Source organism: Ornithodoros turicata, chromosome 10 (assembly GCF_037126465.1).
Source record: "Ornithodoros turicata isolate Travis chromosome 10, ASM3712646v1, whole genome shotgun sequence".
Taxonomy (NCBI): domain Eukaryota; kingdom Metazoa; phylum Arthropoda; class Arachnida; order Ixodida; family Argasidae; genus Ornithodoros; species Ornithodoros turicata.
This window is the reverse complement of record NC_088210.1, coordinates 23,982,201-23,996,153: the sequence shown is the minus strand read 5'-3', so window position 1 is coordinate 23,996,153 and position 13,953 is coordinate 23,982,201. Positions and strand designations below refer to the sequence as shown.

At 46.7% G+C, this 13,953-nt stretch overlaps 1 protein-coding gene across 2 annotated transcripts in view; it reads right to left on the bottom strand.

Moving 5' to 3' along the window:
* Positions 1 to 13,953, bottom strand: part of LOC135371141 (pleckstrin homology domain-containing family G member 5-like) — a 250,282-nt gene that overhangs the window by 214,801 nt on the left and 21,528 nt on the right. The window lies entirely within an intron of this gene.

Genomic DNA, 13,953 nt, shown 5'->3' with positions numbered 1-13,953 from the left:
TCCACATCCCGAAAGAACATATTGAAAAAAAAAAAAAAGAAGAAGAAGAAAAGGCTTGTCAATGCGCTGTAAAATATTTTCTTATTTCTTCTCCCACAAACCAAACGGTATTTTCTAAATCTAACAAACTATATACCGGGTGTCTCAGTTAAATCCCCAGGCTAAATAATTCGCGAACCGGTGCACCAATCGAAGAACTTTCTTTTTACAAGTATCTGTCCGATACCGCCTACAACCTGCGCACCGTGTGAATGAGTGGGAGGCGTTCATTATTTGAAATAAAAATCCAAATCAGTTTCGTGAAAAAACATAACTTCTAAAGCACGGCGCCGTCGGCATTAAAATGGGTACTACCACCTTTTGGGATTTTCAGTGGACACCTTTTAGAGAAAAATCTGTCACCAAAGCGGGTCATTTGTTGCAATAATTAATTGGTTTCGGTTTACATATTTTTGTCGCGGCTGGTCGCGGTGAAGTGAAAAAGCACGCTCTTCCACTCTCATGTCCCCCAATGAATTACGTCCTTTTGCACTTCGCCGCTACCAGCCGCGACAAAAATGTGTAAACCGAAACCATATGCAAATCGAATTACTTGTAAAAAGAAACTTCTTCGATTGGTGCACCAGTTTGTGAATTATTTAGCCTGGGGATCTAACTGAAACACTCTGTATACACTCTAAAAACAGAACATCACCGTATAGAGCACGCTATGTGCCAACTGTTGCCACTAATGACAGGGTTATCGCTTCTGATCCGAAGAGAGAGGGGGCGTACGCCTTTTTGTGGCAGTTATGATATGTCCAAATTGATACAAAATACGCCACCCCCACTCCCCTCTATTTGAATCAGAAGCGATAATCTAATCATTCGTTGCAATGGTTGGCGCACAGCGTGCTATGCGCCTGTTTTTATAACCATGCCTACACTCTTAAAAATGAACTTCACCGCATAGCAGGCTCCTAGCCAACCATCATCTCGAATGATATCGTTATCTGCTCTGATTTGTTGAAAACGGGAGGCGTACGCCTTTTTTGTGACACTTATGCTGTTCATAATTGTCACAAAAAAGGTTCACGCCTCCCGTTTTCAGGAAATCAGGGCAGATAACGATGTCATTCGGGATGATGGTTGACTAGGAGCGTGCTATGCGGTGAAGTTCATTTGAAGTTCATAAAAATGATGGTGGTGGTGGTGGTGATGATAGGGCTTGCCGTTGTCGGCCTCACGTATGTGGGCAACGTCACGACTCACGCCCTGGGGGAATGTGCGTCCTGGGCCGACTTCTAAGGGAACTGTGCCGACATATGTCTGAAAGCGTCTGAGGAAAACCCAGGAAAAACCCCAGACAGCACAGCCGGCACCGGGATTCGAACCCGGGTACCTCCCAGTCTCGACGTAAAATGAACTTCACCACATAGCACGCTCCTAGCCAACCATCATCCCGAATGACAACGTTCTCGCCCCTGATTTGTTGAAAACGGGAGGCGGGGCCTCCTTTGACCCATTATGTACGGCGTAATTGCTACAAAAAAAAAAAAGGCGTACGCCTCCCATTTTCATGAAATCAGGGGCGAGAACGTTATCATTCGGGATGATGGTTGGCTAGGAGCGTGCTATGTGGTGAAGTTCATTTTTAAGAGTGTAATTGACACATTTTTCGTAGAAGCAATGCACTTCACGTGGGACTGAGGTACATAGGGTATACCTAGGATTCATGCATTGAAACACCTCATCCCAATACCATCGTCATGCATGATAGCTGTTGTTGTTGCTATACGTGCGATTGCCAAATGGGTAAATGTAGGCGTTTCATTTGAACACTTACGCAGTCAGTCAAGGCGAATATATCGAACAAATATTCAACGCTGGTGCCCCTATTTAAAGGTCTTCAGTCAGATTTATAATCGCGTTCAAAGGCCCGTTCTCGGTGACCTAGACCTATAATGTCGCGTTGCAACTCATCGTCATGCCATCAGCCTGACTGCCTGAGGCATGTACTGTATACTGAGGTATATACTGTACTGGTATACGCGTAGACTGGAATGTGCGCGCCTTTCATTTTGTGAAGCGTGGTACCGTACTATCAATTTGTCCTCACATTTGTTCGATATTGCCCCGTTATATTGAGTTGTTCGTCCTCCCATTGCGTGCAGGACAGGAAAGTCCTTGACGCCAATCGAGTTCAATTTGATATAGACACTTCTAAATTTGATTTGATTTTATGTTATAAGTTGAGCAAGACAGGATAGCACGTGCCGGAACGGCATGCCTTATTCCGAATAAGGCATGCCGTTCCGGCACGTGCAATCCTGTCTTGCTCAACGAATAAGTTATTCGTACAGAAACTCGCGTTCAAAAATGCAGGGAAGCTTACCAGTAAAATTTTATCCGTGCCGGCATGCCGCGCTCAGTAATTGCTGAATGTAGGCGGAACATTGTGTTGTGTACATGTTGGACAGAAAAAGAATAAGAAAAAACATTCAAATATCAATTCAATGATTAAGTATCGTAGTGGAAAGTTATAATGCCAAATGTACGAACTCCGCAGTGAAAACATGCATGTAGATTGTAGAAGACACAAATGCTCCCCCTCTTTTAAGTAATCGCTGAGCGTGGCATGCCGGCTCGTGTGCACTTTTCTAGGTCGCCACCCTGTATATCCGTATCAAATGCCCGTATAACTCATTTGTGACTTGAGCCGCACAGACAGTCGGCTGCATTAATTACGCCTCTCGCTGTCTCAGAACAAAGCAGACGACAAACATATAGCTCGGCATGACGCCCGGCGTTTCGAAGAGAGCAATTCATTGGAGGCCGGGATTTGTCTAATGAAAACGAAACGAGCAAGAAAAGTGAGTAATAAATACGAGGGTGCGAAGACAGGTATACGTCTTCCCTCGGGAGCTAATAGGCTTCCAGGATAAATCTAATTTCCTGCGAGGACGGCTTCCCACGACTCGTGGACGACGTCGAAGCCTGACGCGACTTCTTATCATTCCCTCGGAAATGTTCCTTCCTTTCGGACGGATGGGTATTTTAAGAAGAAGGTGAACAATGTTTTTTGTCTTTGTCGATCCTGCGGTAGCCTGCGTACCCCGTTCATGTCGTCTTGACAAATGCAATGAGATAGTATTGACAGTTTTGTTAGTAGGCACAGAATCGCGCCGGAGGAATTCGAAATACATGTAGTTGTCGTATATAACGAAGATGATGAGCATGTCAAAGTGCACGTGCCGCAACCTTGTTCTGCATGCAGTGATGGCAATGTACACCCTCAAAACAGAATTGTCCCAGAAGGCCAACCATTGCCCACAAAGATGCCGTTACCAGTACACTCTCCGATCCAATCCAATCCAATGTAAGGAAAAAGGGCTTCATATTTCGGAGAAGGGCCCCTTGATAGCGCGGTCTGCCCCCGGGTGGACCGTGTCTTTGAACGCGCGGCCTATCAAAAGGTCGTCGGGGCAGCATCGCTTGCGGTGCTTTTTCCGGGAAGATTTTTCCCAAAAAAAGGAAGTGAAAAGGTGGTAACTTCTATAGGTACCACCTACACTCTTAAAAATGAACTTCACCGCATAGCACGCTCCTAGCCAACCATAATCTCGAATGATATCGTTACCTGCCCTGATTTGTTGAAAACGGTAGGCGTACGCCTTTTCTGTGACAATTATGAACAGCATAAGTGTCACAGAAAAGGCGTACGCCTGCCGTTTTCAACAAATCAGGGCAGATAACGATATCATTCGAGATTATGGGTGGCTAAGAGCGTGCTATGCGGGGAAGTTCATTTTTAAGAGTGTAGAGCAACATAGCGTCTGATAAAAGGTGTAAAAGGGTGATAAAATAAATTATCATATATCCAAATTGCTACAAAAAGGCATACGCCCCCCCCCCCTCCCTCACCGAATGAGAAGCGATAACCCTATCAATCGTGGCAATGGTTGGCGGACAACGTGCTATGCGGTGAAGTTATGTTTTGTCAGTGAGGTAGCAGGTAGAACTTTGCAACCTTTTAGGCACAACATATGCTGTGTAACTGCTCCACTCTTATTTCTAAGAGTGTACTGATCCGTGGAAAGCGTGGGCCGTACGCATTTTTGTGCTGGCCATTGCTGAGGCGAAGGAAGCCCCGCTTGAAGTTCCTCGCTACGGAGAGACGTGTCGGCAGTACCTCCGCCTTCTATAGCTCACCATTGGCGGCACCCGCTAGTTATGAAGCTCCGGAGACGCAAGCACTGCAGCGTACATCCATGTGTCTCTCAACTGAAGACTAGTGTACCTGACTTTGTGGTCACTCCCACAGCTCCCAGCGCTCCTCCTTAGACTTTTTCGGTGTCCGGCACCTCCCTGTCGGTGCCCTGGCTAACAAGGAAGAAAGGCGACGTTGCAGCATGCGTGACGAAGCAGCTCACTCTAGATATGATGAGCTCGTGTTATGCAACTTCCACAGCAGACGGACGGCTCAACCACGAGGGGAAGTTCGTCCTCCGCCTTTGTCATTCCCTCCAAGTCACTTTCAGATGGCCATCATCTCTCACATAAAACATCGTCAACATGCGCTGAGCTTTATGCTATTCTTTTCGTCCTGCGGAAAATTACTGACAGCCCCATTCGGTCCTGGGTCGTTTTCAATGATTCCGGATTTGCGCTGCGGTGTGTGGCAACTATGGCACTTCGCGGCACCCTCAGCCCTGTGGTCATTGAAATTCTGCAAGTATATAAGAAAGCAAGCGCACAGGGCCACTCTGTCGTCTTCCAGTGGATCCCGGGTCATGTGGGCATCAGTGGAAACGAGGACGCAGATCGAACTACCGCAGGCGCGCATCAGTACACCCGGTGTGTCCCCACCGTCTTGTCTCCGGGGGACCGCCGTTACCTCGTCTCAAGCCTCACAGGCCCCGAGATGCACTCGCAACGGCAACATGACAACACGACCCACTCTCTGCTTTACTCCGTTGACCCAACATTGTCCCTTACTCTCCCCCGCCGAATGCCACGTTGCTATACCACAATCTTCCACCGCATGGGACTTAATGTGGCTTTTACACCGGCATACAAACACCTTCTCGGTGTCGGCGCATCCAGCCTGTGTTCCACGTGTGATGTGCGCGGTGACCTCCATCACGTCCTCCTGGTCTGCGGACAGTACGATCGCGAGCGCGCCTTCATGGAAACTGCTGTGCAAGGCGTCGATCAACGCCAGTTCGACTTAGCCAAGATTCTAGGGCCATGTTCGGACCCCTCACATCAGATGCAAGGCCTGGGAGTTGTTGCTGAGTTCCTCTCCAGCACTTGACTAATGGATGAACTCTAATGGGACGCCTTTCCATCGTCATCACCTTTCTCATCCCTTCCACAAGAGCAATGGGGCAGTGTACACCCATAACGGCTGTGAGTGACCCACCACATCATCATCCCATTTATGTGTGTGTGTGTGTGTGTGTGTGTGTGTGTGTGTGTGTGTGTGTGTGTGTGTGTGTGTGTGTGTGTGTGTGTGTGTGTGTGTGTGTGTGTGTGTGTGTGTGTGTGTGTGTGTGTGTGTGTGTGTGTGTGTGTGTGTGTGTGTGTGTGTGTGTGTGTGTGTGTGTGTGTGTGTGTGTGTGTGTGTGTGTGTGTGTGTGTGTGTGTGTGTGTGCTGGCCATGCATGTCACATCGAGACTGGGAGGTACTCGGGTACGAATCCAGATGCCGGCTGTGCTGTCAGGGTTTGTTCTGGGTTTTTCTCCGGCGCTGTCAGATGTATGTCGGCACAGTTCCCTTAGAAGTCGGCCCAGGACGCACATCCTCCCGGAGCGTTAGTCGTGACGTAGCCCACCTCTGTGAGGCCGACAACGGCGAGCCCTTTCAGCAGCAGCACCACCACCACTTGTGACAATTAACATAGAGTGTGTAAGTGACACAAAAAGGCGTACGCCTCGCGTTTTCAACAAATCATGACAAAGAAGGATGTCATTCGGGATGCTGGTTAGCTGGGGTCGCGTTATGCGGAGAAGCCCTCCCGTAAGACTGCATAAGACTTGCCGATGAACAGGAAGCCAATCAAGTTCGCTGCATATAAGCACCCGATTTCCCTCAATCACCAGGAATTGAAAGGCAGATGGGACAGCGCAATGAAACTCGACCATCGTACGTCGTACGCAAAGTCAACAACGTAGGAACCCGGATGCATGCACACAGCCCTCCTGGACGAGGAAGCGACATTCCTCTGCGCGTACACCCTATTTTGTCTCTCCAAACTTTCGTTCCTCCCAGCAGAACTCCCGTTTTGCATTTGGTTTGCTAATGAAGAAAACGCTCCGACACAACTGCGTCAACGTAGAAAAGTGCCGGACGACTCCGGAAAGTGAAAAGGGCTTCAATTAGAGACGCCCTCTGCTCTGTATGCGCATAAGAACCGCTTTATACTCTCTTCCGCATGTGTAACAAAGCGCTCCCACAGAGAAGACTGGCCGGCACCGAAGAAACCCGACCTTTGCATGGCGAAATGCACGTATACTATCACTCTTAAAACGGAGGTGGCGGTGGGTGTAGTACACTCTTAGAAACGAACTTCACCGCATAGCACGCTCCTAACCAACCATCATCTCAAATGATATCGTTATCTGAACTGATTTGTTCCAAACGGGAGGCGTACGCCTTTTTGGTGACAATTATGAACAGCATAAATGCCACAAAAAAGGCGTACGCCTGTCGTTTTCAACAAATGAGGGCAGATAACGATATCATTCGAGATGATGGTTGGCTAGGAGTGTGCTATGCGGTGAAGTTCATTTTAAAGAGTGTGCTATGCGGTGAAGTTCATTTTAAAGAGTGTAGTGCATCTGCTTGCCGTAGCCGGCCACGCTCAGACGGGCAACGTCACGACTAACGCAGGGGGGATAGTGCGTCCTGGGACGACTTCAAGGAAAAGTGTGCCGACATTTGTCATAAAGCGGAACTACACCGCGGACACTCTTAAAAATGAACTTCACCACATAGCACGCTCCTAGCCAACCATCATCGCGAACGATATCGTTATCTGCCCTGATTGGTTCAAAACGCGTGGCGTACGCCTTTTCTGTGACAATTATGAACAGCATAAGTGTCACAAAAAGACGTATGCTTCCCGTTTTGAACAAATCAGGGCAGATAACGATGTCATTCGAGATGACGGTTGGCTAAGAGCGTGCTATGCGGTTAAGTTTAGTTTCAAGAGTGTAGGCAAGCCATCATCCCGAGTGACATCGCTCTTTCCCCTGATGTGTTGAAAACCGGGGGCGTACGCCATTTTTGTGGTATTATGCGCTTCATAATTGCCACAAAAACGGCATACGCCCCCCCCCCCCCGTTTTCATCAAACCAATGGAGGGATCGTTGTCATTTGGGATGATAATTGGCTGAGAGCGTGCTATGCGGTGAAGTTCTGTTTTGAATTTATGATCATCACTGTCAAAAAAAGGCGTGTGCACCGTGCTTTTCACAAATCAGGAGTGATAAGGGCAACATGCTGTGCAATTGTTTGCCTTCAGCCTGCTATTCTGTTTTAAGAGTGTACACTGCATAGTTGCGCTCGCTCTCCATGAACAGTAAATTATTTTGCATATTTCAGAGTGTGAAAGAGGTCGTTTTTGTAAATAAACACACTTTTTTGTTTATTACGCGGGCCCGACAAAAAGGTGTAATAAGAGTGTTCAGAAAGGTGCTGGCAAAACATCCATCTGAAACAGTACTTTAAATGTTTCCACCGTCCCTGAAACGATGTCTTCCGTAGCACGTGCCCCTTTGAAATTGTGTTTTTTTATACATGACATTCCCGGGTAAACGTAAACAAGCCCCCGTCAAAACTTCCGGTGCCACGAAGACATCCGGTCCTTCCTCGACTTAAGATGTCGGAACCAGCCGCCATGCAGAATGATATCTTTCACTTTCCTGATTTGTTGAAAATAGGAGGCGTACGCCTCTTTGTGGCAACTTGAATTGCCATAAAAAGGCGTATACGGCCCTCTCTCTCCTCAAATGGGGGGGGGGGGTCGAAGTAGCTTGCCGTTGTTGGCCGCACTCAAGCGGGCATCGTCACGACTATAGCCAAAAAAAAAAAAGGAAAAGAAAGTGGGAGAAAGGGGAGTTGAGGACTTCAAAGTGATGTAGAGGCAGGATGACCGGTACTGATGGGACGGAAGCACACTGCAGGTGTTAAAAATGGACTTCACCGCATAGCACACTCCTAGCCAACCATCATCTCGAATGATATCGTTACCTGCCCTGATTTATTCAAAACGGTAGGCGTACGCCTTTTCTGTGACAATTATGAACAGCATAAGTGTCACAAAAAAGGCGTGTACGCCTCTCGTTTTCAACAAATCAGGGCAGATAACGATATCATTGGAGATGATGGTTGGCTAGGCGCGTGCCATGCGGTGAAGTTCATTTCTAAGAGGGTAGTGCTGAAACAGCTCAACGTTGTCACAAAAACGCGTACGCCCCACGCTTTCCACAAATGATGAGTGATAACCCGATAGATCATTCTGTTCAATGGTTTGCCTTCACCGTGCTATGTGGTGAAGTTATGTTTTAAGAGACGGCAAGCCAGTCTCGTCAACACCACCACTACCAGCTGTTCTAAGAGTGTGGTTGACTGGGAGCGTGTTATGCGATGAAGTTCTGTTTTTAGAGATTGAGGAACAGGGGGGGGGGGATTAGTAGAGTGTCCCGGGCCGAGTTCATAGGCACACTTCCCCATGAAGTCGGCCCACAATATTCCATGAAAAAGTGTACAACGTTTCAGGCCGTTAACAACAGACCGCCTGACCATTTAGGAGGGCTATTCTAAGCGAATAGATAGATAGGCATAGATTAGGAAGGGAAAGAAATGAGTACAGTAAGAGAGTATGCATTGAATGAGAACCATATAAACGGGACGCATATAGAGTTGAGTTTCAGTTTGATTATAGAGAAAAAAACCCGGAAGGTATTGAATTCGTCGCCTGACGAATTCTGCTACTCCCACAAAGGAAATGAAATGAATGAAAGGAGAAAGAAAAATGAAAAGATGAAAAGGTAAAAGTAGCAAGACATCACCCCTCCCAGTTACCGAACTATATAGACGCATATAGACTATCGCGGATTGTCAACCAAAGAAGGAAAAGTTCAACAAGAACGGAATCCACTACGTTTTGCCCTGTCCATATTGAGCTACGCCTACTCGAAAAAGTAAATCGTGACCGTTCACACCTTTGAAGGTGTTAAGTGCCCCTCCACAGTTACCCTTCCTCGTACGCCTATTCCTATATATCTACACTCTTAGAGAGAGCGATAGCAGCGGCCATCAGAAAAGGCCGCCAGACAAAACAATCATGTGTTCCGATCACAGTGCTATTGCCGACTCCCACCTTTGCAGCGAGGCTGTGTGCGTTCGCTGTGTGACCCAGATTGCAAAGGCAAAACAAACGGCTGACGAAGAGGGAGATCGCATACGCGTCACTCCTGCCGGGATTGTCAGCGAGGAGACGATATTTGTTATTGTATAATAAAGCTCAATTTTGTGTGTTTGTTGTTCATTTCTTGTCTTTGTACGGTATTGTACTGTATTTGAAAACAGAAAAACAAACATGAGCCCAAGACCTCAAAGAGTCAATATATGTACATTGTTCGCCTCGATACTTTGAAGAAAGGGCGTCAGACTCGCTGCCTGTAGTGTTTGGGCCGAGAGCACAAAACGGTTAAAATATATTAAAGAAACGGATATCCAGCGTCGCTAGCGAGGGGAGTATCGGCTTTTCAGGACAGTTAGCATAACTGCATAAGTGTCACAAGAAGGCGTCAGAAGCGATATCACACTACACTCTAAAAAATGAACTTCACCGCATAGCACGCTCCTAGCCAACCATAACCTCGAATGATATCGTTATCTGCCATTTGATGAAAACGGGAGGCGTACGCCTTTCTCGTGACACTTATGCTGTTCATAAGTGTCACAAAAAAGACGAACGCCTCCAGTTATGAACAAATCAGGGCAGATAACTATATCATTCGGGGTTATGGTTGGCTAGGAGCGTGGTATGCCGTGAAGTTCATTTTTAAGAGTGTACCGTTATCACTGATAACGGTGCACTCTAAAAACAGAACTTCACCGCATACCACGTGCGCCAACCATTGCCACGAACGATAGGGTTATCGCTTGTGATTCGAAGAGAGAAAGGGGCGTATACGCATGTTTGTGGCAACCTCGTGAACTTGGACAACTGACACAAAAAAGGCGTACTCTCCCTCTCTCTTCGAAATAGCAGCGATAATCGTATCATTCGTGGCAATGGTCCCTTACGATTCGAAGAGAGAACGGAGACATACGCCTTTTTGTGGCAACTGTCATACAGGGTGTCCCAGAAAACGTGTCATTGAATTATAATAAAAAAACTACGCCACCTAGAATCATGCGGTCAACAGCATTTGTTCTTATTAGGTTTTTGCTACCTCCTAATGTGAATGTCATATACTCCAAGTTTAATTATGTAAATATTTGCGAAATGAATTCGTAAATTTGAAAAGTAAAGGTCACTTTTTTACCCCACCAATATGAAGAGCGTGCCGAATTCACTCAAATTCATGATAATTCACAGTGATATTCACGAGCTATTCCATCGGAAAAGCCGCCGCCACATTCTTAGAAATGATGGTGGTGGTGATGATGGCCAGAGGGTTTGCCGTTGTCGGCCTCACAGAGGTGGGCAACGTCACGACTGTCGCCGGGGAAATTGTGCGTCCTGGGCCGACTTCTAAGGGAACTGTGCCGACATACGTCTGAAATGAACTTCACCGCATAGCACGCTCCTAGCCAACCATAATCTCGAATGATATCGTTATCTGATTTGTTGAAAACAGGAGGTGTACGCCTTTTTGTGACACTTATGCCGTTCATAATTGTCACAAAAAGGGCGTACACCTCCCGTTTTTAACAAATCAGGGCAGATAACGATATCATTCGAAATGATGGTTGGCTAGGAGCGTGCTATGCGGTGAAGTTCATTTCTAAGAGTGCACCACCTGTATTTTAAAAGTGCAACGTGCTCTTGGGGTAGTGAGCTATAAAACAGGTCGCAAACTTCCTCACTCGTGATGGTGATGGTGAAGAATAAAAGGGAAAAAAATTGGGGAGGTGAGCCACACGACTAATGAGAATTCCTCACTCGTCTTCACCACATGTATACATTCGTTGTGGATTCCACCAATATTTCGAACAATACACGGCTCTCCGTAAGGAACTCTTTCCGTTCCAAATATCCTCGTCTTCAGACGTCAAGCTCACTCTCCTATATATCCTTGCTTTGCCAGATCCTCGGACCTCGTTTAAGGTTATACCCTTACTTGCACTCGAATGCGGGCACTGATGTCGGGATGAAAAATTTCTTTTGTTTCCACGTGATGTTCTTTTTTTTCTTCTTCATCGAAGATCTGTGTGATGACCCCCTTTTTGAGCCGATCATCACCACGCAAGACGGCAACCGTGTCCAGTGCGTGGCGTACTTCCGCAAGGGAGCGTGCTCGGCCGACAGGAAAACACTTAGCAGGAAATCAAACGGTGCTCTTTAATTTGACAGCAACGCGAGCCCTATGGTTGCTCGTGGAAGACAATGTTGACAGGGGCCAACACGTACATCCCCGTACGTTTATATACCGGTAGTCAAGGTAGTTCACAGAGCGTTGATGGTGATGGAACGTTCATTTTCTACGTGTCTTGGTTAAATCCACACTCCCGTATACACTCCAACAACAACAACAACAACAAAAAATGTAAATTGAGGATCGATTACGGCTTCGAGTCTCCTCGACAGCAATTACGTATTCACCGTTTTCGTCCTCTGACCAGAGAAAAGTAACAGAAACGGTAACAGAAACGGAAACGGTATTATACCGGAAATATAGCAGGTAACGGTAACAGAAACAGAAACGGATATCGCACAGTTAGAATACCTGAAACAGCAACGGAAACGACAATAATTTACGGTAATGATTCGGGTACCGCAGGACCCGAATTATTGCAATTCTCCACCATATCATGTAAATAACTTTATGAAATAACCTTAATGAAGTAAACTAAAATTAACTCAAGAACTTAAACTAAAATGAACTATCAAACTGGATCATATAAGTAAGTAGTATACAGTAAATAGAAGAAGCATAGTTCTTGTACGCTTATGGTGACTTGGACGTTGCAAGCGTGAGTAACATAGTGTACGACGATTTTCTGCTCAGGACATTTTCAGATTTGTACCGATATTTTTTTTTATGGTATTGAAGCCATGCCTGGGAAATTGAACCGCCTATGGAAACCACCCTGGGAAATGAAAAGGGGCCTTGAGCCTAGTGCAATGCATCTTCAAAATCCCGGAACGGCTAGTGGCAAACCAACCCCAAAGGTTACTCGAGAAGAAAAGTCTTCTTCCGCGCACGGTGACAGGCTTTAAGCTCGCGACCGACAGAGAAGCAATTATAACTGAGGGCCCCGATATTAGTCCTGCCGTACCATACCTCCACAGCTGGCAATTTTGAAGATCGCTTATGGTATAAATCCTTTACAGGCGGAGAATAGGCGCAGGTGTTACGGCCCCACCCTTCATATGAGAGGTTTTCGTCCACAGAATTGCACAGACGAAGGCCGGCTGTGGAGTTTACGGGGGAGCCGCCCTCCTATATATGCCGCAGCACGTGCTTATGTCATACATCAGAAACCTTCTATACGTAACGTTATTGAGGACGACGGTGCGTCTGCAGGTCCCTCGCAGCAAATACTCCTCTAGAAATGCTCCGCCATAAAAAGTACGGTACAGTGTAGGCTATAGCCTAACCACGGCCCTTTACTTGCTCCGTTGGAGCGGCTTTCCGAATACCGCGATAAACAGTACGATGACACGTGCGTTCCGAAACGTCACATTCAGCCGCGAGTGGCGCCGACCAGCGCGGACGAACGGGCACGAGTCGTGTGTGTGTGTGTGGGGGGGGGGGGGGATACATTTATTAAGAAAAATAGAAAGGAAAGGTAGTCATGTGGGCTTCAACACTGTTCCATACTGATTAAACGGCAGTATGCACAAGAGCTTCTGCGCGTAACTTGGGATCTTGGAAACTCTTTCAAATGTCAGTGCTTAGTAATCTAACTTAAATATTTTTTTCAATACCTTCTACGCATTTTCCAAGTTACTTTGAAGATATTTCTCTGTGCGTGACACGGAGGTCGAGTGGACCACGCTTCATCAGGTACACGAGAGGTAGTCGGCTCATAGAAGTATGTATAGAATTTATGATGTGCCCCGTGGGCACAGTCTGGAAAAGAGGGTTACACACTGAAAAGAATACAGTACAGAGAACGCAACTGATTTACTCAACCTGCATTTGTGCTATTCAGTTGCGTTCTCTGTATTGTATTCTTTTCAGTGTGTATTCCCCTTTTCCGATCTGTGCCCACGGGGCATATTGTACGCTCCATATATACTTTTATGAGCTGACTACTTCTCGAATACCTTATGAAGCGTGGTCCACCACGCGAAAGCTTGTATATGTATTAAACTTAGAAAGCTTCAGCTTGTTTTTTGAGTGCACTAGAATATATTCCGTGAGAATGTCGCTTCGTTAGTGTGCAAACACGGTATATGCCCCCTACTTCTTATCGCCGTGTCACGAATTTTAGAATTCCTCGTACTATTTTACAACAAAAGAATACGCCTCAAGTAATACGACTGAAATGGGCCCATCGTATCCGAGTCGGGGTCCAGAAGGTCAGGCTACTCAATCCGCGTCCATTCAAACCTTGTTTCTTGGTGAGGCGTCTGGTAGAGAGAGGCCGCTTTGCATAAAGATCGACGCGCCCAGAGAGCGTGGGCAGCAGGGGAGAATATCGAGATACGGGAGTGAATTACCAAGTCAGACAGAAAGAAGAAGCACAGTGGAGTAGAGTAGGCAGCCTTGCTTGTGCGCTAGTA